This window comes from Xyrauchen texanus, chromosome 42 (genome assembly GCF_025860055.1).
Source record: "Xyrauchen texanus isolate HMW12.3.18 chromosome 42, RBS_HiC_50CHRs, whole genome shotgun sequence".
NCBI lineage: Eukaryota > Metazoa > Chordata > Actinopteri > Cypriniformes > Catostomidae > Xyrauchen > Xyrauchen texanus.
Window position 1 is genome coordinate 26,744,345 of NC_068317.1, and position 25,161 is coordinate 26,769,505.

The 25,161-nt window shown below is 37.2% G+C and overlaps 1 pseudogene; it reads left to right on the top strand.

Annotated features, from left to right (window-relative positions):
* Nucleotides 1–25,161, top strand: part of LOC127635027 (dihydropyrimidine dehydrogenase [NADP(+)]-like) — a 304,510-nt pseudogene that overhangs the window by 125,149 nt on the left and 154,200 nt on the right.

The following is a 25,161-nucleotide window of genomic DNA, read 5'->3' on the forward strand; positions in this document are numbered from 1 at the left end:
TAAGTCTGATCTAATTCACACATGGTTCTTCATATCACCCACCACATTAGGACAAAGTACAGTAAAGTACAGTAATTATTCACATCTGTTTACACTCTCCAGCAGAGACGTTCACAGCTAATGTGGCCGCCATCATCTTCAACTCATTAAAGCTGTTTATAAGCTATATTAAGTTTAAGACTCCTGTAGGCGTAAATAATCAGAATGGAGTGCTCAATTGTGCATTGACGTGCACTGAGATATTTTATGGAAACGTAGTAGCGAGAAAATAGCATTGGCACCGCACGACTGCACCCGTGGGTTTCTTTCAGGTACAGCTGTGATTCAACCATCCCATTTCATCTGCTTTTCTGTAATTTGAAAGAAAATCCTCTGCAAAATTTCTGATGTGCCTTCCACAAATTGAATCGTGCCTAATGTTTTTTAAAAAGGTATAACGCCCTCATCGTGAGATTCATTATCTCGCAGGCAGATATAAGACGTGACCTTTGCAGGTTGTTGTTATATGTTCTAACTTTGCGCTTGTGCACTTCTAAATTAAATGGATTGTTCAACTAAAAATGAAAATTTAGTTTTAAACTTTTAAGACTTTCTGTTTTATTACGTAGGACACAAAAGGGAATTGTTTTTGCAGTATTCACATACAAGGAAAATTACAATGACTAAGTTCTGTAAATCTCCTGCATGGACAAAAAAGTGCCATAAAGGTATTCTATATTAATATGCTGTTTTCTAAGTCTTCTGAGGGCATATGATTGCTATTTGTGAGTAACAGACAAAAAACCTTAATTGTTATAGCTGAATATCTGACCCTCTGCTGTAGCTCTCAAATCTCATTTACACTTATGCATATTCAAACTTATTATACTTGTATTGCACTCTTTTGTACTTTTTGGAGCTTGACAGCTGCTGGTCATATTGAAAAGAGCAACTTGGACATTCTGCAAGACATCTGCTTTTGTGTTCCAATTCATATGGGTTTGTGGGTGAATAAATGATCACAGAATTTTTAGGGTGAGCCGGTCCTTTAACAAAGATATGGATTTTATTTTATTTTTTTATGATTTTTTGATGGAACTAGTCAAGGAGGAAAAGTGTAAGTTTATACCCTACCTGTCTCCACATGAGGTGTTACTGAGGAGGGGTTGGGTCCACGAAATGGAGTTCTGCCAAACAGAGCAAATAGAAATGGGACAATGGGTGAAGGATGTGGAATAGGTCATAGGTCTGAAGGCAGACTATATCATCACTGCATTCGGCTCTTTGCTGAACTACCCCGTAGGTACATTCTGAATTCACAGCAAACCTTTAAACTGAAGTGTGTTATTCTTTGGATGTTAAAAATATATATATTTTCCCAGTTTATTGTTAAAAAAATGGCTCTGTCATACTTTCAAAACATTGCTGTTTGTTTGAGCATTGCAACCAGCCTGACCAGCAACCACTGGCTCAACCAATGGTGTAAGTTTGGAGTGGGGCTACAGTATCTGTTTGTTTGACCAATGGCTGATGGTGGGGAATGTTCTAGACACCTGTTTTGAAATAGAAAATATTTGTGCAATCCCATATTTTTGTTCCGCTGATGGCACATTTCCCTGAACAATTCCCTCTATAACTTAATTAACAGGTCTTGCAGTAAATGTTGTGATTCCGTGTGGTGTTTGTGGTTTAGACTCTGGCTCATTATGCTCTAAGTAAACCAATCAGTGCTGTAAATGGATGCCATTCTCAAATGGAAGAGACCCCATGTTTGTCAGTGTTGTTTCAGGGATTTATTTATTTCATTTAGGTGAAATTAGCTTGGCTGTCTTGCAGCACCAGTGTTCTCTGATTTAGTTGTGAAGTGTACATTGATACATTTTGACCAAGTATCCCATTGTCCTGTTAATTCACTCTCTCTCATAATCACAGGTTCAGTTCCATAACATTTGTTGATGCGCTAGATATTATGACCTAACAATTTATTAGTCAACAGATCAGTAGTTCATGAAAATGTAAATATGAATTTATATGAAAATATTGTTTCTAACTTTATATTAAGCATTAATAATACATTATAATTAATTGAAATTATTAGAATTGTTACTTAGTAGTTTGGATACACATCATTCATTTATTCATTGCTGAAATTCAAATAGAATAATTTCCTGTTCAAAGCATTTGAAAAACCTTTTTATGTTAATTGCCACATTCATTTCAATGCTACTGTATTATGAACAATTTAAACAGACATTCATTCCCCTCATGTTTCATGAATGATGCCCTTTGGGTTTGATAGCAGGGCGTTGAAAATGGTTACAACATTTCTTATACAAAACTGTCCCTTGCACTACAGGAATAAGTATTCACTATCTACGTAACTGGTAAATTTCAGTATAATTTTTCACGCTTTTACAGTGTCACACAGTGTAAAGCCTTCTTTATCACATGTTGTTTTTTGCAGATCCTCACAACACATCAAAGTGCCACAGACTGTTGTAAGCTAGTGTGTACTTGGAATAGTGTTTAGACGTTTTATTGTTTGTTTGCTTGTTTTTGTCTTCACTCATGACAGTGTTGTGATGAATGGCCTTGAATGAGTTTTATGCTTTTACTAAAGGGAAATCTTATAAACACAGTGTGAATGGATTAGCATTGAACTCCTGCAGTCAGCCATTCAGGAGCAAACATAAGCCAGTAGCACACTGTTTCACCTGGAAATTATTCCTGGATGTCTCAGTGACGTGAGAGTCATGATGAGTGTCTATTAGAGTGAAACTTACCAGTCAGAGTCACCATCTTCATTTCAGCATTTAATTATCTGTTCACCAAGTCCATGAACTATAACCGATAGAAGTGTACGCAACACAGCTTTTAACTGTTGCCATTTGTTTTGTGAATCTTTTATAAAGAATTGTAATGTAGTTACACTGGCAGGGGCGAAAATTTCATCAAAATGTTGGGGGGGGGGGACAATAAGCATAACAATTCTCAAGAGCAATTTTTGAAGGGGACACCAAGGGGTTCTTTGTTGTTGCCCCGTTTGCATTTGTATTATTTTATTTCTTAAACAATTATTTTAAGAATAAATCATTATATTATTTACAATACACATATTTTAATGATATTTTGGGGGGGGGCAACCCACAGATAGGGGTGATTTCCGCCTATGTACACTGGTAAACTGAGGACATCCATATTAAAGGAGTAGTTCTACCAAAAAATTATTTGTGATTATTTACTCATCCTCATGTTGTTCCTAACTGGTTTGATTTTCTCTCTTTTGTGGAACACAATAGGAGATATTATGCTGACACAAGTGAATAGTGACAAGGGGCTCCAATTCTGCAAAAATGACAAAAAGCACAATAAACACAATAGAGCAAAACAATGTTCCTTATACAAAGCTATTTAATGACTTAAGAAGTCTTGGAATATAGCTCACAAGTCGTATACACTACCATTATTGTATTTGTTTTATTAGTATTATTATTATTTTTTTTTACAGCCCCTATTCACCATTCACTTACATGATATGGGCTTGGAACTACTAAAGGGTGAGAATATGATGACAGATTTTTTTTTCTTCTTTATTTAGTTATAGTAGGGTAAACTAAAGCTTTAATTTAATAAGCGTGCAGGTTCTGGGTTTCACTTGGTTATTCTCAAGTACTGATAAACATGGTCATGTACTTATGATCACAGCATGTCTGTCAAGTAGCTAAATGAACTCTGTTAACAGTTTATTAATAATATAAATTGTTACAGTTCACTCATGTAATATCTGTAATCAGCATTTCTTGTAATTATCGGTGGGCTGTGGTATACAACGTGTTCGCAGTTGATGACAGAGCAGAACTTTTCTTGACGTGATTTTGAAGTCCACTAATTAGATCAGGTTGCTAAAGGGCAGACCTGCTATGATTTTCAATTAGAGTTGCATTAAAAAACATGGTGTAATTTTCATAGAGAGAGCATAGTGTCCAGAATTGACTGGAGGTGACATGAAATCACAGTAATGAGATTCATCACACCCACGCCTGGAGTTTACTCACTGACCAGCCTGCAGTAGCAGCACAAATTGTCTACAACAAAAGAATATTGCTTCAACAGCTAAAAAGTGTATGTGGTTTGAAGTTGTACATATAAGAACATATTTATTTATCATTGCATTGTGAAGTAGCCTAATAAATATGTTTTTGTACGATGTAAACACAGTATGTTCTTGTTAAATGTACTACTAAACACCGCATACACTTTCTACATATATCCAACATCAGCCTTTAGTTGTTGAGCACATTATGATATTATTTCTTTTTTTGTTTTTGTTTTTTCTTATGGAGAAATGTATGGAAATGTATGGTTTTTGATTTTGGGTCAGTGTGGCCACTTTGCCTATTTGACAACCTATTAATAGTTAAACCTTTAAAGAGTATAATGTATTATAACACATGACATATTGTGTTGATCATGGTTTAATGCATTATACTCTTTAAAGGTGTAACAATGAGTAGATAACTGTGGTTATAATTATTTTTGACAGCATACAACCAACGTTTTAGGTGTATTATATGGTATTATGAATACAATAAATTATATACTGTATAAATAACATATTATGAATGTATGTCCCGGATTCTAATATTTAAATTTTACGTTTATTTATTTTTTTCAGTTTATTGATAAGGTAGGAAAGGGATCGATATCTGCTGCAAGCCAGATTTGAATTATCACCTGCATGATTACTGTATTTCAACGTGTTATATTAATGCAATATATGTATTGTTCCATCAATTTATAAGCACTTTTATTATACATTATATTACTTAAATATTATTGGTTACATATTTAAAGATTATAATGCATTTTAACACATTCTAACATGAAATTTTTGTGTTGATTGTGTTTCACAGCATTATACTCTTTAAATGTGTAACTATGAATAGATAAGTGTCTTATAACTAGTCTATTATTATGTAATAGGTCAAATTAACTAGGTAATGTCTTATAAATGTGTGCACAGTAATTGGTGATAACACACATCTATAAGGTGTATTATAGGGCATTATAAAAACAAAGATAATGGATTTAGAGATATATATTCGAGGACGGAAGGATATTTATGATGATGCCTTGTTAGACTTTCATATTTTCACCTTGATTGGTTCATAGGTCAACTATGTAATGTCTACCTATAATTTCTTTTTTTTTCCACAGTATAGTCTGAGTTGTTTGTCCTCTCCTTGAATTGTGTTTCGCGAGGACAATTAGAGCTTGTTTAACAGTGTCTGACATGCTCACAGCATCTGTGGTACATGTTAAACATCAGGAAAGGTCTTTGCAGCAGGAGAGGGTTATCATTATTAGCAATTAGTCTGCAAGGTTAATTAAAGCACAAAAAATGACCTCTTAGCAGGAGCGGCGTACTTGACCGTAAGCCAGCTAGCATAATTTCATAAAGAGATTTTGGGGTGTTATTGTATTTGATGTGCCCTTCTTTTAATGTATCAGATGCCCTGTCTTGTTTGGAAATGCTTATGTTATTTTTGTATCTCTGTTTTTGGCTTATTGTTGTTTTTGTTTGGCAACATTTCAATTGTAATGTTTTGTAGCACAAGCATTTACTTGAGTTACGTCTTCTGAGATTCCGGTATGCACATTCACATCTCACAAAAAAATAAAATAAATGCTGAGGGTTGGTGTTTTTTTCTCCCTCAGTAGTCTGTGTTCTTTCATTTATGAAATATGAATTACTTGCCCACTCAAGTGTCTCGTCAGATTGTTCTGGCCGTTGCCGTGGTCGTCGAGGGCTGCTACCAGAAAAGCTGACATGGCTAGAAAAGTTGGCTGGTAATCTAGTGGTCCTTCCTACTGAAGCTAGCAGTTGATTTGATCCCCCGCCATGCTTGGCTGTTTGTTCTTTCCTCTGCTTTGTGGGGGAGAGAGGCTGGATAGTGATGGAGTGTTTTGTATCAGGCTCTTGTCACTCTAGCCAAGGCTCCGCCCCCATCCACCCGGCCAGCTGAATATTCAAACATCAGCATTCCATTAATCACACTCCATCAGTGGTAATGAGGCTGGTGGCTTCATCCAGCACCAGACTGTGCTCTAAACTAGAACTTATGTTTGAGAGTGATATATAGCTGTGTAGTAACTATGGCGACTTCAGAAACCTAATTTGAAATTGTCACAATTTAAAGGAATAGTTCATCTAGAAATGACATTTCTGTTGTCATTTACTCACCCTCATACCATCCCAAACCTGTTTGACTTGTTTGTTCCTTGGAACACGAAACAAGATGTTAGGCTAAATGTTTGTCTCAATCACCGTTCACATCATAGTACGAAAAAATAAATGAAAGTGAATGCTGACTAAATCCCAAAGTATACTTTGATTTTAATGCGAACGCTCAGTGTCAACACAAGCCTGTCAAAGTATACTCCACATGATTGTGCATACACAGGCGTTTGGCGAATGCTCGCTACAACTACTATGAGACAGTATTTCTCTTCAGGAGTTTAGACCCATAGAGATGTCTTAATATTCCTTCAGACTGGAGTTATACAAGTGCAGGTATCTCCTGACATCCTTACACAAGACTTCTTGAAGTGCACATGCACTGTTGTTGTCTCTACCTTCAACTCGTGTTGTTTACCGGCAATTATATCTTCTTCTAGCACTTCTGCGTGACAGCAACAGCTCAAATGTGAGTATTGCCACCTTGTAGGCCTACTACTTAGTGCAAATAATTCCAGGCACATGCGCATTCTGCGCTTTCAAAGATGCGTGCTATGAAAAATCCGGCTGCGTGCGTTCAGTGATCAAGCAATCTGCTAATTACAATTACGTTTTGTGTCACACGTCCTTTCACATCTGACCGAAGTACACTTTTGGCTTGACGCAGTCCCTAACGTCTCCTTTTGTGTTTCCTGGAAAAAGAACATGTGCATGAGTAAATTATGACATAATATACATGTTTGGATGATCTATCCTTTGAGATTTCTGTAATATGATCTAAGGAGGACCCTGACGAAAAGCAAAGTGGATTGTGACCGGCTGACTGTACATTGTCCCGCTTATAACACAACTGCTTACCAACTAATGAATTTGAAATGTTGAATTGAGTTGAACTTCTTGCAATATCTGAGAAAAGACCACAGAGTGACAGGAGAGACGTACAACTAGCATAGCTGTAGGAAATCTAACTAACAAGTGAAAGACTAACTAACTTACTAGATCACTTAATCACTCACACACTCACTCACTAGCTAACAATCAAGATTACTAACTAGTTTGCTCGTTTACTCACTTGCTTATTCACTCACTATGTTCTAAATACAGTAGACAGCTAAATGGCTAACTCCCTCACTCCCTGTTTTATTTACTCACTAGCTCACTCACTAACATACTAACTAACTTGCTAACTATCTCACTAACTATTTAACTCACTCACAAGCTCAATCACTCACTAGCTCACTTACTCACTAACTAGCTAACTGTGCCAGATTGCTCACTCATTAGCTCACTAACTCACTATATAACTAGCTAACCAACTTGTTTACTCACTAGCAAACTAACAAGCTAAATAACTAACTTGCTCACTCACTCATTCATTCATTCACTCACCAGCTCAATAACTAACTAAATAATTATCTTGCTTACTAGCCTTCTAACTAACTAGCTAACTGACTTACTCAATAGGTCAATAACTAACTCATTCACTAGCTCACTCACTAACTAGCTTAATAACTAATTCACTCACTCAGAAGTTCACTCACTCATTAGCTCAATCTTACTAACATACTAAATTTCTCACTCACTAGCACACTTACTCAAAAGCTCACTAAATAAGTAGCAAACTAACTTGTTCACGCTCTAGCTCACTAACTTGCTGACTTGCTAACTAAATAATGTACTAACTTTCTTGATCACTCACTCACTCACTCACTCACTCACTCACTCACTCGTCCAGTCACTAATTTTCTAGCTAGCAAATCTAACTAGCAAGCTAACTAACTAACTTGCTCACAACTCACTTGTTCATTCAGTCACCAGCTCACTAACAAAAAAAAAAACTAAATAATTAACTCGCTCACTCGCCACACACTCTCTCACTAGCTTATTTACTAACTCACTCATTAGCTCACTCACTCAATTACTGTCTCATACACTAACTTTCTTGCTTACTAACTCACTGTTTAACTAGCTAACTAACTCATGCATTAACTAAATAAATTATATCCCTTCCAATGCAGCAGGGACTGATGGAATGTCATTCTGATGTAGTTACAAGCTTGTTGTCTCTTCTTGTACCCCAGTGTGTTGGTCCACAAACCCCCTGTCCTCTCCTTTATCCAGCCAGGATTTCTGTGCTTAATGGACCCTTGCAATTTGCATCTGTCAGTGAGGAGAATGCCCATGGGAAGAGAGACATAGAGAGAGAGAGTTGCTACTTTACTTAAGAATGATCTCTGAGGGCTATGAGAGGCTTGACACACTCTACTACCTCTCCACAGCGGACAGGAGAGAAATAAAACTCGCTGTTAGTTGAGTGTGTGTGTGTGTGTGTGTGTGTGTGTGTGTGTGTGTGTGTGTGTGTGTGTGTGTGTGTGTGTTAAAATAGGATAAGTGAGGCTTGTTGAAGAGGTCAAGGCAATTTTAGAAAACTCTAGACATAAGAGGGAGATAAAGGGAAAAAGTAAGAGAGAAGAGGGAACAGAAAAGTGTTGACTATCAAAATTACAGGCACAGTGAAGGGTAGAAGCCCCAATCTCTTTGAATTGACCTGCAAAACTGCTGAAGGACATTATAATTTATTTTTTAACATCACTACCCGTCTGCTGTTCTGTCTAATTGTGGTGAAACTAACCAAAATAATTTATGACAATTTTGGGAAGGAAAACTTTATCTTACAAATATACATATATAATATTTACATATAGAAGTACATTTGAAGTCAAAATTGACCCTGTTTTAACATTTGGGGTCTTCCTTTGCTTGATTCATCAGTGTACAAATGTTTGTCTCTGTAATCTTTCATCAAAAGAATATCCTTTTTGGCTGACGTCATTTAGGGTGTGCAGTCCAGGCATGTTAAACAAATTTTTACCAAAAGCCAAATAACTAATTAGGATATTGTTGTAGGCAGCGCAACCCTTCAAAAATATTGCCAATTCTTAGCTCAGTAAAGGTGAAAGACTAACTAACTTATTAGCTCACTTAATCTATCAACACAAACTAGCTAACTAATGTTCTTGCTCACTCACTCACTAGCTCAACTACTAACTTGTTCACTAGCTCACTCACTAACTAGCTAAATAACTAACTAATTTGCTCAGAAGTTCACTCACTCATTAGCTCACTCACTATCTTACTAACATACCAAATATTTCACTCACTAGCTCACCTACTCATAAGCTCACTAACCTACTAAATAACTATCAAACTAACTTGTTCACTCACTAGCACACTAACTAACTCACTCACTTGCTAACTAGCTAAATAAATAACGTTCTAACTCACTCACTCACTGACTCACTCACTCACTCACTGCTAGTTCACTAGCTAACTAGTAAGCTAACTGACTAACTAACTAACTTGCTCACTACTCACTCAAAAGCTCAGGATATTGTTATAGTTAGTGCAACCCTTCTAAAATATTGCCAATTTTTAGCACAGTAAATTATTGCTGGTTAAGGGAATTGTTCACCTAAATGTTTTTATTTGACTCATTTACTCACTCTCATGCAATCCCAAATTTGTATGACTTTCTGTCTACTGCACAGTGGCTGATTTAGGCATGAGCGACATGGGCAGCTGCCCAGGGCGACATCTTGCCGGGGGCGGCACGGAACTCCCCTTCAGCACTCACCTAACCTCAAAGACAAACTTAGTTGGCGATGGGGCGTGCTTAAAGAAGGCAATCTCTAGACATATTCATGATTTCAAGCACAATTACACTTCCTAGCCATCTAGCACTCTGTGTCAAGCATGGATTAAATTTTTGTGCTTTATGAGCTTCACAATTTTTGTCACCAGTCACTTGAATTGTATGGACCTACGGAGCTGAAATATTGTTCTAAAAATCTATGATTGAGTTCAACAGAATATAGAAAGTCATACACATCTGGGATGGCATGAGGCTAAGTAAATGATGAGAGAATTTTCATTTTTGGGTGAACTATTCTTAAATGACCCTCAAGAAGTTAAACACCACGTGTGTGCCACATTCACTTCTTAAATGCTATTATTTGTGAACCCTCTGCATAACTTGAAACCTTTTATTTTAAATAAGGAGAGAGGGGTGCTAGTTTCTTCTTTAGTAATCCTAATAGTGTGTAATAAATCTTGTGCAGCCTGTACTTAGATCTGTATTTAGAATTTTCCTCATTGATGAATGTAGGCCGCAGTCAACGACGGGCAGCCGTGCCTTTGGAAGATGAATTGTGTATGTTCAAGAGCGGGGAGGGGTGGCCATTCCAGAATGTAGATCAGTTTGACAGAGTATGTTCCTCCTAACGTTACTAACAGTGAATGAAATGCACCAGGAGATGTAACATTAACCTCGCTGAAAGAAAAAAGATGCCTTTGGGGGGGTGGGACCTTGTCATTTGTCTTGTCATTGACTTCAAATTATTTTTCTTCACCTTCCAGTCTATCAGGTTCCCCCTCTGCCATTCTGGCTTCCTTTTTTCTTTTCTGTTGGTAGTTTTCTATGTTACTGAATTTCTCTCATGAATTTATCCTTTTCTTTATATGTGCTCTCTCTCTCTGTCCCTCTCTCTCTCTCTCTCTCTCTCTCTCTCTGCAGTGATATGGGCCATGCTCCCATCAGGTTAAACAAATCGGGGCATCCTGAGCTGGACCCAGAGAGCATGCAGACTAGTGAGCCTTGGGTGTTTGGCCGGTCTGGCCAGTATCACCCTGGAAGCAGTCAGGGATGGGAAACAGGCCTCCTGGCACATGCACACAAACATACAGGTGTTATTTCTTTCTTTTTTTCTTTCTTTCTCTCTCCCTCCTAAACTTCTGTTCTAACTGTGGGTGTATTATTTTGTGTGTTAATGAAGTGGTGCAAAGCACAATTTTGTATTTTCCTGAGAAATACAGTAGGTCATTGCACATATGTGTTTCAGAACCACTTCTGTTTTCAGTGCAAAGTCTAAACTCAGTTCCTGCATTCGCAGTTTGGAGATTTCACCAGCATGTGGTAATACATTTAATGTCCAAACTCTGCAAATATAGTGGAACATCAAATTATGTTTCAAGTTTCAAGTCTTATTGGTCACATACATAACCATACACAATACGATAAAATATACATATATATATATACACACAATTAAAAAAACACAATTTACAACACAATAAAATACACAATAAAATACGAGAAAGAAGATATATACTGTACATACAAATTATGCATATGATGTTTGATGGCAATATGTACATTGTGCAAGGTAAAATGCAATTGTGCAGTAATGTTGACCTGCAACTGGCTGATGTTATAGCGGTGATGTTGTAGATGTATAATAAAGATAACATAATAATATGATAATGCAGAATGTAATATTGCTTCAAGTGTGTGGTGTTGAATAGTAAACATAGACTTCGTGTTGTCCTTGGTTCAGGACATGGATGGCCTGGGGAAAGAAGCTCATTCTCATTCTCTCTGTTTTGGCCATTCAGGGAGTGGAAACGTTTCCCTGACTGCAACAAAGAGAAGAGTCCATTTTTAGGATGGCTGAGGTCTTTCATGATATTCCTGGCTTTGGTCCAGCATCGTTTGCTGTGGATGGACTGCATGTCAGGGAGTTTGATGTGGGTGATGCGCTCAGCTGATCGCACCACTCTTTGTAGAGCCAGTCTATCTTGTTTTGTGCAGTTTCCAAACCAGGCTGTGATGTTTCCTGTCAAGATGCTCTCAATGGTGCAGGTGTAAACCTTTTTTTTAGCACCATAGAGGGCAGTTTAAAGTACTTTAAGCACATGAGGTGGTAAAGATGCTGACGGGCCTTCTTCACCATGGTATTAATGTGGCAGGTCCATGACAGATCATGTGAGATGTGTATGCCACATTGTCTTTGTCTGTAAGACTTTAGAAGTAGAGCTGTGCTTATCTCAAGCACTCTTACAATAGGGCCCATAGTGCGTAAATCATATGATTACTTTGTACGATTTTTCTGGTGCTTTTTGTCCTTTTTGGAGCTGAACAGCCCAAATCTACTATTTTATTAAAAAAAGAACAGCTTAAAAAAATCATCAAAATCTGTTTGTGTAGCAGAGAAGAAAGAAAATTATATTGGCTTTAAACACCCTAAGTGTGTGTAAAAGATGATTTCATTTTTGGGGTGAAACTCCTTTAATATGAGGTCACCGCATGCTATTACTAATTAAATAATAATCAGAATTTTTTTGTTTATAATAGTTACTACAGGGTATAGCATGTCACACTGCAGGGCACTGCTGTTTCTGCTGTGAGACGTAATGTCAGATGCTCATTTGACAATAAAAACACATCCAAGTTTATTTCCTCGACATGTACACATTTGAAAACAGTTGCTTTTGTGCTGATGAGACCTAAACAGATGTTGCCCTGATTATGTCCTGTGTTAAGATCACAAATCCCAATGAAAAAGGAGGATTTGGAGTGCTGGTTAATTATGTAGATGAGAGCTTTACATGCTCTCTACAAAGAGTGAGCTGTGTCACTGCAGGATACAAAAGCCTCTCAATATGAGTATGTTTATGAGTAATCAGAGCACAATAACTAATAAATTAGCATTATAGTAGGCGGTAGGACAATGGTCTTCCTGTGGCTTCGCTCAGGAGAGCAGCTTGCTGGGACCGCACAGCGAGAACCCCGTTCCACACTGGATTATTCTGTAAATCTCACCTCAGAGGCACTGGCGATGCAAGCTTGTTCTGCTTAATTAGTTTGCTACTAGCAAAGTAACTGCGAAGAGTGTAGGGGAAGGTTAGAGAGAGAGAGTGAGAGAGGATTTTTCATGTTAGTTGAGCCAGATCAGGCTGGGTTCCTAAGAGGGGCTTAGAGAGACCCCTTGCCTGTCACGACACACAGTCTTAGACCCTGCAGAGAAATTAGGGGCTATGCATGCTGCTAAACCTAATAAAGTAGTACACCCAAAAAATAAATAAATAAAAGATCAGAATCGAGAAATTAAGGAGCCATATCATGCATGATTCAATTCTTAAGATATAGAGTGTGTGGTATCAAGCAGCATTTGCATGATATGCATTACTATAATATATGACTGTTTACTTTGGGTAAAACGCAGTTGGCTGTTCATACATGTTTACATTTATTTTAAAGAAAGCATGGGCTTTCACAACACATTCAGCTTCTGTAAAGGTATGTATTTCCATGCGAAACAGAATTCGGTTGGATATAATGTTGGGTAGGACTTGATTTAATCCAATGAATTTGACTGAATTGTGAAAAGTGAATTTTATAATTAGTGTGATTGCTAAGGCAATTATCACTATTATTAGTGCTAATACTAAGGGTTAGGGGGTTTTGTGCCTGACCACCCCCGACCCCCCTCGATTTCCGCCTATGCTTGGGGGAAAGCAGCCATCCTAGCAACCACCCAGAACACTTTAACAACCATATAGCAATGCACTAAGAAACATTGAAGGACAACTCTTATTTTCTTTTAATAATAATAAGAATTTATATTAATGCAGTATATACAGTATATATATAATTAGATGATATTCATCTCACCACATTTCTACAGAGCGGTTATCTGAGTTACCGTAGACTTTGTCAGTTTGAACCAGTCTGGCCATTCTCTATTGACCTCTCTCATCAACAAGGCGTTTCCATCCACAGAACTGCCACTCACTGGGTGTTTTTTGTTTTTGGGAGCATTCTGGGTAAATTCTACAGACTATTGTGTGTGAAAATTCCAGGAGATCAGCAGTTACAGAATCTTGCACCAACAATCATCCATGCGATTATCTAATCAGCCAATCATGTGGCTGCAGTGCAGTGCATAAAATCACGCAGATACGGATAAGGAGCTTCAGTTAATGTACACATCAAGCATCAGAATGAGGGAACAAATTTATTGGAGCAGGACATGATTGTTGGTGCCAGACGGGCTCGTTTAAGTATTTCTGTAAATGCTGAACTCCTGGGATTTTCACACACAACAGTCTCTAGAATTTACTCTGAATAGTACATAAACAAAAAAGTTAATGAGAGAGGTCAACAGAGTATGGCCAGACTGGTTCAAACTGAAAAAGTCTAAGGTAACTCAGATAACCGCTCTGTACAATTGTGGTGAGAAGAATATAATCTCAGAATTCTATTCTATTCTAATTCTATTCTGAGGTGCAGGTTAGCGCTGTTTTGGCGGCATGAGGGGGACCTACACAATATTAGGCAGGTACTTCTAATGTTGTGGCTGATCGGTATATATATATATATATATATATATATATATATATATATATATATATATATATATATATATATACAAAAGGATCAGTTGCCCCCCCCCCCCTTATCAGCGGCCCTGTATATATATACACTGCCGGCCAACAGTTTGAAATAATGTACAAATTTTTGCTCTTATGGAAAGAAATTGGTACTTTTATTCATCAAAGTGTTATTCAACTGATCACAATGTATAGTTAGGTCATTAATAAAGTGAAAATTTGAAAGAAATGCTCAGAAAATACTTCTTAAACTACTTCAAAGAGTTCTCATCAAAAAACCCTCCATGTGCAGTAATAACAGCTTTGCAGATCCTTGACATTCTAGCTGTCAGTTTGTCCAGATACTCAGGTGACATTTCACCCCACGTTTCCTGTAGCATTTGCCATAGATGTGACTGTCTCATACACCTTACAGTCTAGCTGATCCCACAAAAGCTCAATGGGGTTAAGATCCATAACACTCAGGGGCCTGGGTAGCTCAGCATGTAAAGACACTGACTACCAACCCTGGAGTCGTGAGTTCGAATCTAGGGCATGCAGATTGACTCCAGCCAGGTTTCATAAGCAACCAAATTGGTGCGGATCCTCGGGAGGGTAGAGTCACATGGGGTAATCTCCTCATGGTCGCTATAATGTGTGGTTCTGTGGGACACATGGTGAATTGTGCATGGATGCCGCGGAGAATAGCGTGGGCCTCCATACGCGCTACATCTCCGCAGTAACACGCTCAACAAGCCATGTGTTAAGATGCGCAGATTGATGTATCGGAAGTGGAGGCAACTCCGCCACCTGGAATGCAGGTCACTACGCCACCACAAGGGGAATTGGGCATTCCAACTTGGGGAGAAAAAGGGGAGAAAATAAAAAAAATATCCATGACACTCTTTTCCAATTATGTGTTGTCCAATGTCTGTGTTTCTTTGCCCACTGGAATCTTTTATTTTTGTTTTTCTGTTTCAAAAGTGGCTTTTTCTTTGCAATTGTTCCCATAAGGCCTGCACCCCTGAGTCTTGCTACAGGAAACATGAAACTGGTGTTGAGCGGGTATAATTCAATGAGGCTTTCAGCTGAGGACATGTGAGGGATCTATTTCTCAATGGCTTTCCCATCTCTTTCTGTAATTGTTAGAGCCAGTTGTTCTTTGTCTGTGAAGACTGTAGTGTACACCATTGTATGAAATCTTCAGGTTTTTTTTTGTATAGCCATCATTCTGCAAAACAATGATTGACTGACGAGTTTCTAGATAAAGCTGTTTCTTTTTTGCCATTTTTTTACCTAATATTGACCTTAAGACATGCCAGTCTATGGCATGCTGTGCCAACTCAAAAACAAAGACAATGTTAAGCTTCATTTAATGAACCAAATAGCTTTCAACTGTGTTTGATAAAATGGCAAGTGATTTTCTAGCACCAAATGAGCAATTTAGCATGATTACTCAAGGATAAGGTGTTGAGTGATGGCTGCTGGAAATGGGACCTGTCTAGATTTGATCAAAAATGACTTTTTTTCGAATAGTGATGGTGCTGTTTTTTTACATCAGTAATGTCCTGACTATAGTTAATGATCAGTTGAATGCCTCTTGGGTGAATTAAATTACCAATTTCGTTACGAAACATAACTTTTGGCTACCGGTATATATTATTGAAAAATATATAGATATTTAAAAAAATAATGCTATGAATGTTTTTATTTATCAGTTAACTTCATGCAAATTGCAGTACATATAAAAAAAAATCGATATTTATTGTGATCACCCTATACGTTTAAAAAAAAAGCATAACAAATTGTCTGACCACTAGCATAATAGCATTCAATTTAAAGTAAATGTTTAACTGTAATGGACCATAGCTGAGGGAGTAATTTGCAGAAAGGTTGCCAGACAAATGAAAGAACAGCTCTTAGGTCAGCTCAGTAGCATCTGGTTTTTATACGATGTAAGTCACATCTGAGAACTTTTTTGTGGCATTGAGGTACTCATTCCTGGGCAGTTAAAGGGATAGTTCACCCAAAAGTGAATGTTCTTACATCTTTTAATTATGTCATTCTAAGCCTGTATGACAATAGCCACTTTTCCACCATTGGGTCGAATGGTTCTGAGGATGCTATGGAATTAAAGTAGCATTTCCACTTGAGCACGGTTCGGCACGGCACAATTATAAACTGTTCTCAGCCCAGAATTATTTGCACGGTTATCTAACCACACTCAACCGTTCTCAACTGTGCTGGTGGATGGCTTTAGTATGTGGCAAATTGTTTAGTGTACCTTCATGACTTTTGTATGATGGTTTAACAATTATTGTAGACTACATTTATTTTTCTACATGCCTTTTTCGACAGGGAAGTAGATTACTAGCTCGTTTCAACTCAAAATACATTCTCAAATACTATATTCACATTATAGAATATTTTGTCAATAAATATATTTTTTATGTAGTCTGGGGACTTTTTACCTTCTGCTTGTTAGTGTATGTCCGGTGGCAAATACAAGCACTCGGCAAATTATGGTAAACCTAATTGTTGTCTGAGGTGAAACCTCGCACCTTTTTCTCTTTACTTTCCTTTCTGCAACATATTTGCTGTTTGTTAGCAGAGTATATCCAGAGAAAAAAGCAGTCCTAAAACGAACATGTGATCATCCTCCATAGCGAATCACGCTCGCTCAAATGTTTGCCTCTCACGCTGTTGCCAACAGATGGGTTTGTTCTCCTGATTTCACTGCACCATAGTGGAAAAAGAAACTGGGCCCGGATCAGCACAGAACAATGCGGTTTTACATTGAGAATTATTCGGCCCGAAGGTGGAAAAGCGGCTTCTGTTTTTGAAACACATAAGAACATGTTACAGTCACCATTCACTTTTATTGCATCTCTTTGCCATACAATAAAAGTGAACATGATCTAACATCCTTTTATGTTCTTCTTTTTTAGACTCCTCTTATTAGATAAAAGACAAAGTCATGCAGGTGTGGAACAATGTGAGGGTGATTAAACGATGACAGGATTTTCATTTTTGATTGAACTTTGTCTTTAAATTGTAATCTAAACATGTTTCAAGATCTTTAGAAAAATCAAAACAAAATCAATACTGCATCAACTGTCAAAGATCTATCAGCCGTACAAAGCGCTTGACAACTACAAGACATCCTTCAGGGCCCAAGTGAGTTCAAGAATGTCCCTTGGCATTACTTGTTTTTCTTGGTGTTTTCTTTCTCTCTCTCTCTCTCTCTCTCTCTCTCTCTCTCTCTCTCTCTCTCTATCTCTCTCTCTCACTCCCAATGAAGAGTCCTCTCTGTGGAGGATTTGGGCTGTCATGTTCCTGCACTCTTCCTCTTTTTACTTGACACCCCCTCGTTAATTATGCGACCGTGACATCACCACAAGGGCAATCATACGTGTTTGATAAACGTGAGGCTCATTATAGAGAGAACTGGTGTATGACGCTATTTGCCGCCTCTGTGCTATGATGTGAAGAAATATACAGTGCGGCAGGGTTTCACACAAACAGGGTTTCTTCATTGGGCAGTTTTGGCATCATTTTTATCACACTAAACAATTTTGACCCTAATGAAATTTTCAAATGTTAGTGTACTTGATAGCCACTTCTCACTTGTGAGCAGAATTTTTTTATTGGGCGCCATTTCTAATCATGCTGTAATTTTGCAAAATTATGAAAAATATAAAATTATTTTTTTATTTGTGTATTTTGCATGCATATAAATGTTAATATGAAATCAGCCCTAGCAAGCCAAATCATCGTCATTTCCACTATGGAATTATGTTAAACACAATACAGAATTTTAAATGTGGTGGCAATAACACTGTGGGAATTTTTTTTTTGGTCTCCTATTTCATTTCATGCATGCTTTTCACAAACACTGTTGTAACAAAGATACTAACTTTTGATGAAACATTATTATAGGTAAAATTGTTGGTTGTGATGGAAATGACAGCACAACTGTGGGACAGGCTTAAGTTGTGTTAAATTGACAAATGTAATATTCACACAATACATATTAAAATGGTTTATGATTAATTTGCTCTTTCTTTCGATTATAATGGTTTAAAATGTTATTAATATTTTTATGATGTATTTTCATATTTTAAGATTAAAAGTAAACAAGGGTAAAGCCATTAAACCTATACAGTAAATGAAAAGCATTTGAAAAGAAGCAAAAATAAATGATAAAGACATGGCAAAATATTTTCTTATTTTTAATGTTATAAAATGAAAATCAACCCCTTGGACATAAAAATACTAGAAGTTGAAGAAAAGCTTTTACACATGCCAGAGGAACTTCCGCACCACAGTTGCCTCAACAGCAATGTGTGTCAGACCATGATAGAATAGTAACATTCAAAGGCCTTCTTTCAGATAAACCATAGATCATCTCCAGCGATTTTAAACTTTGTTCATATGAATGCAGTCCATCTTCCTTTCTCAAAGTAGAAAAATGCTTTTGATGAAGTCTTACACATGCACTCTGATTGTCTGTGGTTACAGTCCATCTTTGGGCAAGTGGTCAGCTGCCAGCCCCTGATGCCTCTGTTCTACTCTCCCATTGACATGGTGAACATCTACGTGAAGATGTGTTGGATTAATTCCCCAACCTGTTTGGACTGTCCAGTGCTCCACCCACCAACATAACCACCAACCATATATATATATATATATATATATATATATATATATATATAAAAAAGCTAAATCAATAGTTGGTGTGATCACCTTTGCCTTTAAAACTGCACCAGTTCTCCTAGGTACACCTGGAGACAGTTTTATTGGTTGTTGTAGATAGGATGTTCCAAGCTTCTTGGAGAACTTTGAGATCTATTTAGTCTCAATTGTTTCTGTCTCTTCATTTAATCCCAGACTAACTCAAAGAAGTTGAGATCCAGGACATTTGGGGCCTTTCCATCTGTTGCAGGGCTCCTTATTCTTCTTCTATTCAATTCAATTTGCAAAGGAAATTTTGAAATCTAAAGTAAATATTTTCTACTGATACACTAAAAGCAGAATACATAATATAAATAAATATAATAGAGTTGACTGCGATTATGTTCAATGGAATGTCAACTTTGTCTTGTTTTTTAGATGTTTCATCTCAGATCCTTAAAAAAAATAGAATCAAATAAGTATACAAATAGAAACAAATGAAAAATGTTTTTAACATGATGACGTAATACAGTTGGTAGGTTTGGTTAGATTAAAACGAACTCTGGTGCGATTATTCTGTAAATTCAGTTTATTTGAACAAATGTGAACGCTGCCATCCAAACCTTGGTGCGCACCAAACAAGCAGACCTAGACCCCCTGAATAGTGGGTCTTGCTTCGCTTCCAAATGAACTCTGGTGCAGCATGGACCTAAGAAGTCTAAAGTGACCAATAACAGGATCTGATGTCACAAGATGCGACCCTAAAAATCACATGATTTGATAACACAGAAAGTGGTGTATGCAAAAATATGAGCAGAGGGCAAACATAGAGCAATGAGGAGGTAAAGTTCCTTATTAATATTTGGTCCGACGAGCATATTTCCAGTATACAGGAAAAAATGCACAAAAAATTTTCAAGTGTTCAAACTGTTCAGTGATAGGTTAAGGAAAAGTGGGTTCAACGAGCACATTTAACCCAGCAGCCAGCATTGTTTTGGACATAAAAGCTGTCCAATCAGGTTGTGACCTTATCCCTATGACTTTTGTTTTGTATCTTTAGGTTGAACGCTAAGCGAGCCACGACTAAATGTATCATTTTGTTTTTTGGTCCGGACCAAGAGGACCAAGAGAATCAAGAGTACCGAACTACAAGTGTGAATACACCCTGAGACATTGGTTAGGTCTCATCTGAAACTTGAGGAGACATGAAATTCCTGGGACCTTTTTCTCAGGAGATAAATCTGAGAACAAGGAGGTCTAAGCAAAAGACTCCATTTGTTCTCCATTTAATCTCAATGCCATCTACAGAAACAATTGAAGATATTAACGAGATCTACTTTGTGATAATTTTTTCAAATGTGATCAACTCGTTGCACTAGTGTGTCCTCCAGTGTCTCAGATAACACTTATAGTACATGCTTCAATAACTCTAAATTTAATTTTACCAAAGAACACTGAACTGATGAATGTGTCGAGAGAAAGGTGAGATGATATTGTGACAGATATTGCTCTCACCTTGCTTTTATTCTGTGCTTAAAGCTATTTCAGAGTGATTATGAATTGCCATGATTAACAATGTTATGTTATATAATGTCATAGGATCTTAAATGAACACGTATTCAAAATAGATAAAATGTTATTCCATTTATGTTAAAGAATCAATCTTGCTGCAATACTATAATTTAAGTAAAGTATAATTACCTTTTATTAGTTACATTAATATTAATCACAAACATGTTTGTTCTGTGTTTGATGTATTACAATCGTTAGCAGAGCATGAGATGTTAAAAATAAATAAATGCTAAATAAATAGAATGAAAGACAAGGCGCTATATAGACATAGCGATATATCTCAGCAGAGTTCCATGTGTTACTGACAGGAGCCAGGAGCGGGGATGATTGAGTAAAATTGTTTATTCCAACCTGTGGTCTTTGGCACTCGGTTGATTTCAGACAGTTAGGGACATCATGTGAAGTGTGTAAATTATGTTTTTCTTGCTCTGATGTGTGTGTGAGTGATGTTGCTGTTGCGGTTTTATAGACACCTGTCACTGCCTCCATTTCTCCTTTTATAAACTACACACCGGCCCCTTGGAAAAGGTCAGCTTTTTATTTTGAGAGACAAATGGTGAAGGGAGGGAATAGGAAGTGATGAGGAAAATCATTACAATGGTAGCCCACTTTTTTGAATAGCTGGAAATTGTGCTGTTGTGGTTTAGCTTGGGAACTTGGCGAGTGCAGAGGCACCATCTGGGCGTTTGCTTAAAGGAATAGTTTACACAAAAATGAAAATGTTTTCCTTGTTTACTCACCATCATGTCTTTTTTAAAAAAAAACTGTTGCACTTTTTTTAAATGATATGTGGGTCAGTAGATGATTACAGAAATTTTGGGTGAACTATCCCTTCACAATGTCACATTCTGAGAACGTTCATTCTCTTTCGAAAATGAAAAGTAGATGACTGGCAGTCGCATATTGTGCAGAATCTGCCTCCAAGTTGTTTGTACGAACTTTGTAGCTGGAGTGCAATTTTTCCGTATGTGCACGCCACCCCCAGCCCCCATTTCTCCTGAGTCCCGATTTACTCTTGACATTTGTAGATGCGAGACTGGGCTGTAATATACTGTTGCATCTATTGCCCGCCAGCATATGCTGAAATACCACCTGATATCTTGGTAAACAGAAACCATATCATTCTTTATTGTGAGCTCGGGAGAGATTGTAAGGGGGCTTTTCTTTGGGGAAAAGAGATAAAGATGTTCTTAATGTCAATATAAATGAACAGCCCCTACCCCGCTGTCACCCGCCTTACCGGATGCTTACCGGATTGTCTACGAATATGAGAATCTTCACGCTTCTGAGACTTTTCAAAAGGATCATTTGTGCTCGGAATCGCTAATTAGCACGCTAGCATGCCAGCCCATTGGAGAACTGCCAAACAAAGCTGGTGTGTGTGAGCTGTGTGACCATTAATTAGGGTTAATGAACTGTATCACATATGAAAATGTGGTGTATTCTTTCTACTCTCAATTTTTAGGAGGCCAAGCAGCGAAACTGCTGGAACCCCATTGTAATTGTTCTGATTTTCTTCTTTTTCTTATTCATATTTTTTTTCTGCCCTAAAAGTGTCTGGGCATCAGAGACCATAAGTCGTGGAGACACCAAAATTGGAAGGATGATCCCAAATCCCCCCCTGACTATGTTGCACTATAATAATGACTTTTAAGTTTAGGCTCACATCTCTGCAACCATAAGGGCTAGAATAAAAATATTTTTTCCCTGATTCATTGAGTCTCAATCCCTCATATATCTCTGATTTAATTTCTGTCTGTAATTTTTTCCACCATTTTGATTTTTTTTAAAAACCTACTTTTTCAAACTCCTCCTAGATTGTTTGTCCGATCAGCATGAACTTTGGTATACTTAATCCACAGACCCGCCTGACAAAAAAAAGGTAGCAAAATAATTCAAATCGTTCCGAAGATATTAACAATATAATTCCTCAATACAAACACAATTTGAGAAATGTATCAATATCTACTCAACACAAACTCCAAATGCAACCAAACTCAGTACAGTTGTAGCACCCTAGTTACTGTAATAACTTTACAGCCGTTTGAGTGACAAAGTTCAAATGTATTATTCATCTACTTTGCTAACACATTCTTAAAAATTTGACAAATTAACAAAAATGGCTGCTAATGGGCAATAAAATTTCAGCACCTTATAACTCATATTGGAAATGGCAGAGGATTTGGAAATTACTATTCACAAGCAGGGTGTAAACTCAAAGCCGCATATTAAATTTTGTGACTATTGGCCACACGGTGGCAGTATAATTATCAATGTCACATTTTTGATCATAACTCCGAAACCGTATAGGCTACAAGATAAATTAGTAGCTTCTCTGAATCTACCAGTGCACCACAATGATATGGTCACTTTAATTTCCATTTCCACAAGAAACTTTTTTTTACAATTTCTATTTATTTAAAAAACTTCTTTTTCAAACTTGTCCTTGGCCATTTGCCCGATTCTCACAAAACTTGGTATATTGTCTACAGACCCTCCTGACAAAAAGTTATCAAAATAATTTTGATGCATCGAATCGTTCCAAAGATAAAAGCAAATATGTTTTGGGGATGGCCTATAATTACTAATTAGCTTGTATCTTGTGAGTGGAATTTTCAAACTTAACAAAATTTGTACACATGTACAAGTGAACACTCTGAGGAAGCGTAACGTGTTTCGTACATTTTCTATGCTAGGGGGCACTATAACTGTGCTCAAAGCAGGTGAAATGTCACACCAAAATAGCTGTCCGCAGCATCCACAGGATCTTTTCTGTCAAATGTTTTGTTTTGGTCATCTCGCCATATGGGCTTGGCCACTGACAATAGTCGCTTGCGGCTATATTATTTTTTCATTTTTTCAAACCGGTGACCTGTGACCCTATATCCATACTTAGTAGGTCCTCGTGGTGGCGTGATTACTCACCTCAATGCGGGTGGCGGAGGACAAGTCTCAGTTGCCTTCTGAGAACATCAAACTATGCATCTTATCACATGGCTCATTGTGCATGACACCACAGAAACTCACAGCACGGGAGGCTCATGTTACTCACCGCGATCCACGCACAAATTACCACGTGCCCCATTAAGAGTGAGCACCCCTAATTGCGACCACAAGGAGGTTACCCCATGTAACTCTACCCTCCCTAGCAACCGGGCCAATCTGGTTGCTTAGGAGACCTGGCTGGAGTCAAACTCGCAACTCCAGGGGTGGTAGTCAGCGTCAATACTCGCTGAGCTACCTAGGCCCCTGATGTGGGACAATTTTAATGCATTGCTCTAATTACTGGACCATTAGAAATTTGATTGATACATTTTGGTTGTATTCTGACTAATTATGGAATGAGAGGATGATACAATTTCCAGGGTTGAGACCAGAAATCTAGAGGCAACTGTGCCCAATTAGCTCTTTGACTGGTCAAGCCTGGTTAAATCACACCTGTAATTGGTGCTAACCTGATTAACGGCCAAAAGCACCAATTTACTTCTGGTTCGACTATTCAGCACTCAAAAGAGCATTGGCTAATAAACTTACAGTTAGGGTTTCTCAGAGGTAGCGTTAACTGGAAAGGTTCTGTTTTTACCAAATTTAAAAAAACAAAATGTTTGCAAGATACGAAATTTCATGATGATCGGCTTTGGCTCAGGCATTTCAGAATATCCAGAGCAACATTTCATATGCTATGTGATGATATTGGTCATATTCTCTGAACGAATGATATATTAACATGGCTTGATGAGGCAAAGTCACATGACTTTTGGCAGATAGGATGTTGATGCACATCTATATTACTATAGATATTTATTTGCATGTTCTCTTATCGAATAAAAAAAATAATCCACCTCAAGTGAGCATTGTTTCTTTTTTTTTTTTCGTGTTTTGGAGATATTTTATTCACTTCTTCATGTTTCCATCCAACATTTTTTTAAGCAATATCCCAGAATTTGCAAAAAATTTTCCCAAATAAACTGATAATTCAAAATCGTGTCTATCATTTTGACAGATATATGTATATGGTCTATTGGGTTGCCCTACTTTAGAAACAGTCACACAGTAAAGAATGGTAATAGGGATTAGAATTGAAGAAAAGTGGAGAAATTCGAGTTTTAAAGCTCCCCTGTGAAAATAGAGTGAGACAGATTTACATTAAAATCCACATTAAAAATTGTGGATAAGTGTTCTACTATATTATACTGAACATTCACAGGGTCACTTGAAGTTTGTTATAAACACAATGATATAAACTTCTGACTTATATATATTCTTGTTTAAACTAATAAATATAACTTACCAATTTCAACTCAAGCTTGTACATAATAGTTCTGTTAATCTTTATTAAATTCCATTTTAGTTTGAATTATCAAGTCAAAGTCATCACAGGCATAAAATCAAAAATGATATACTGTAGGCCTAAAAATGGTTTTATGGTTTAGGGAGCAGTGCACACATGCATTTTCATGTGATATTACTGAAATATTCATATTTGGTAT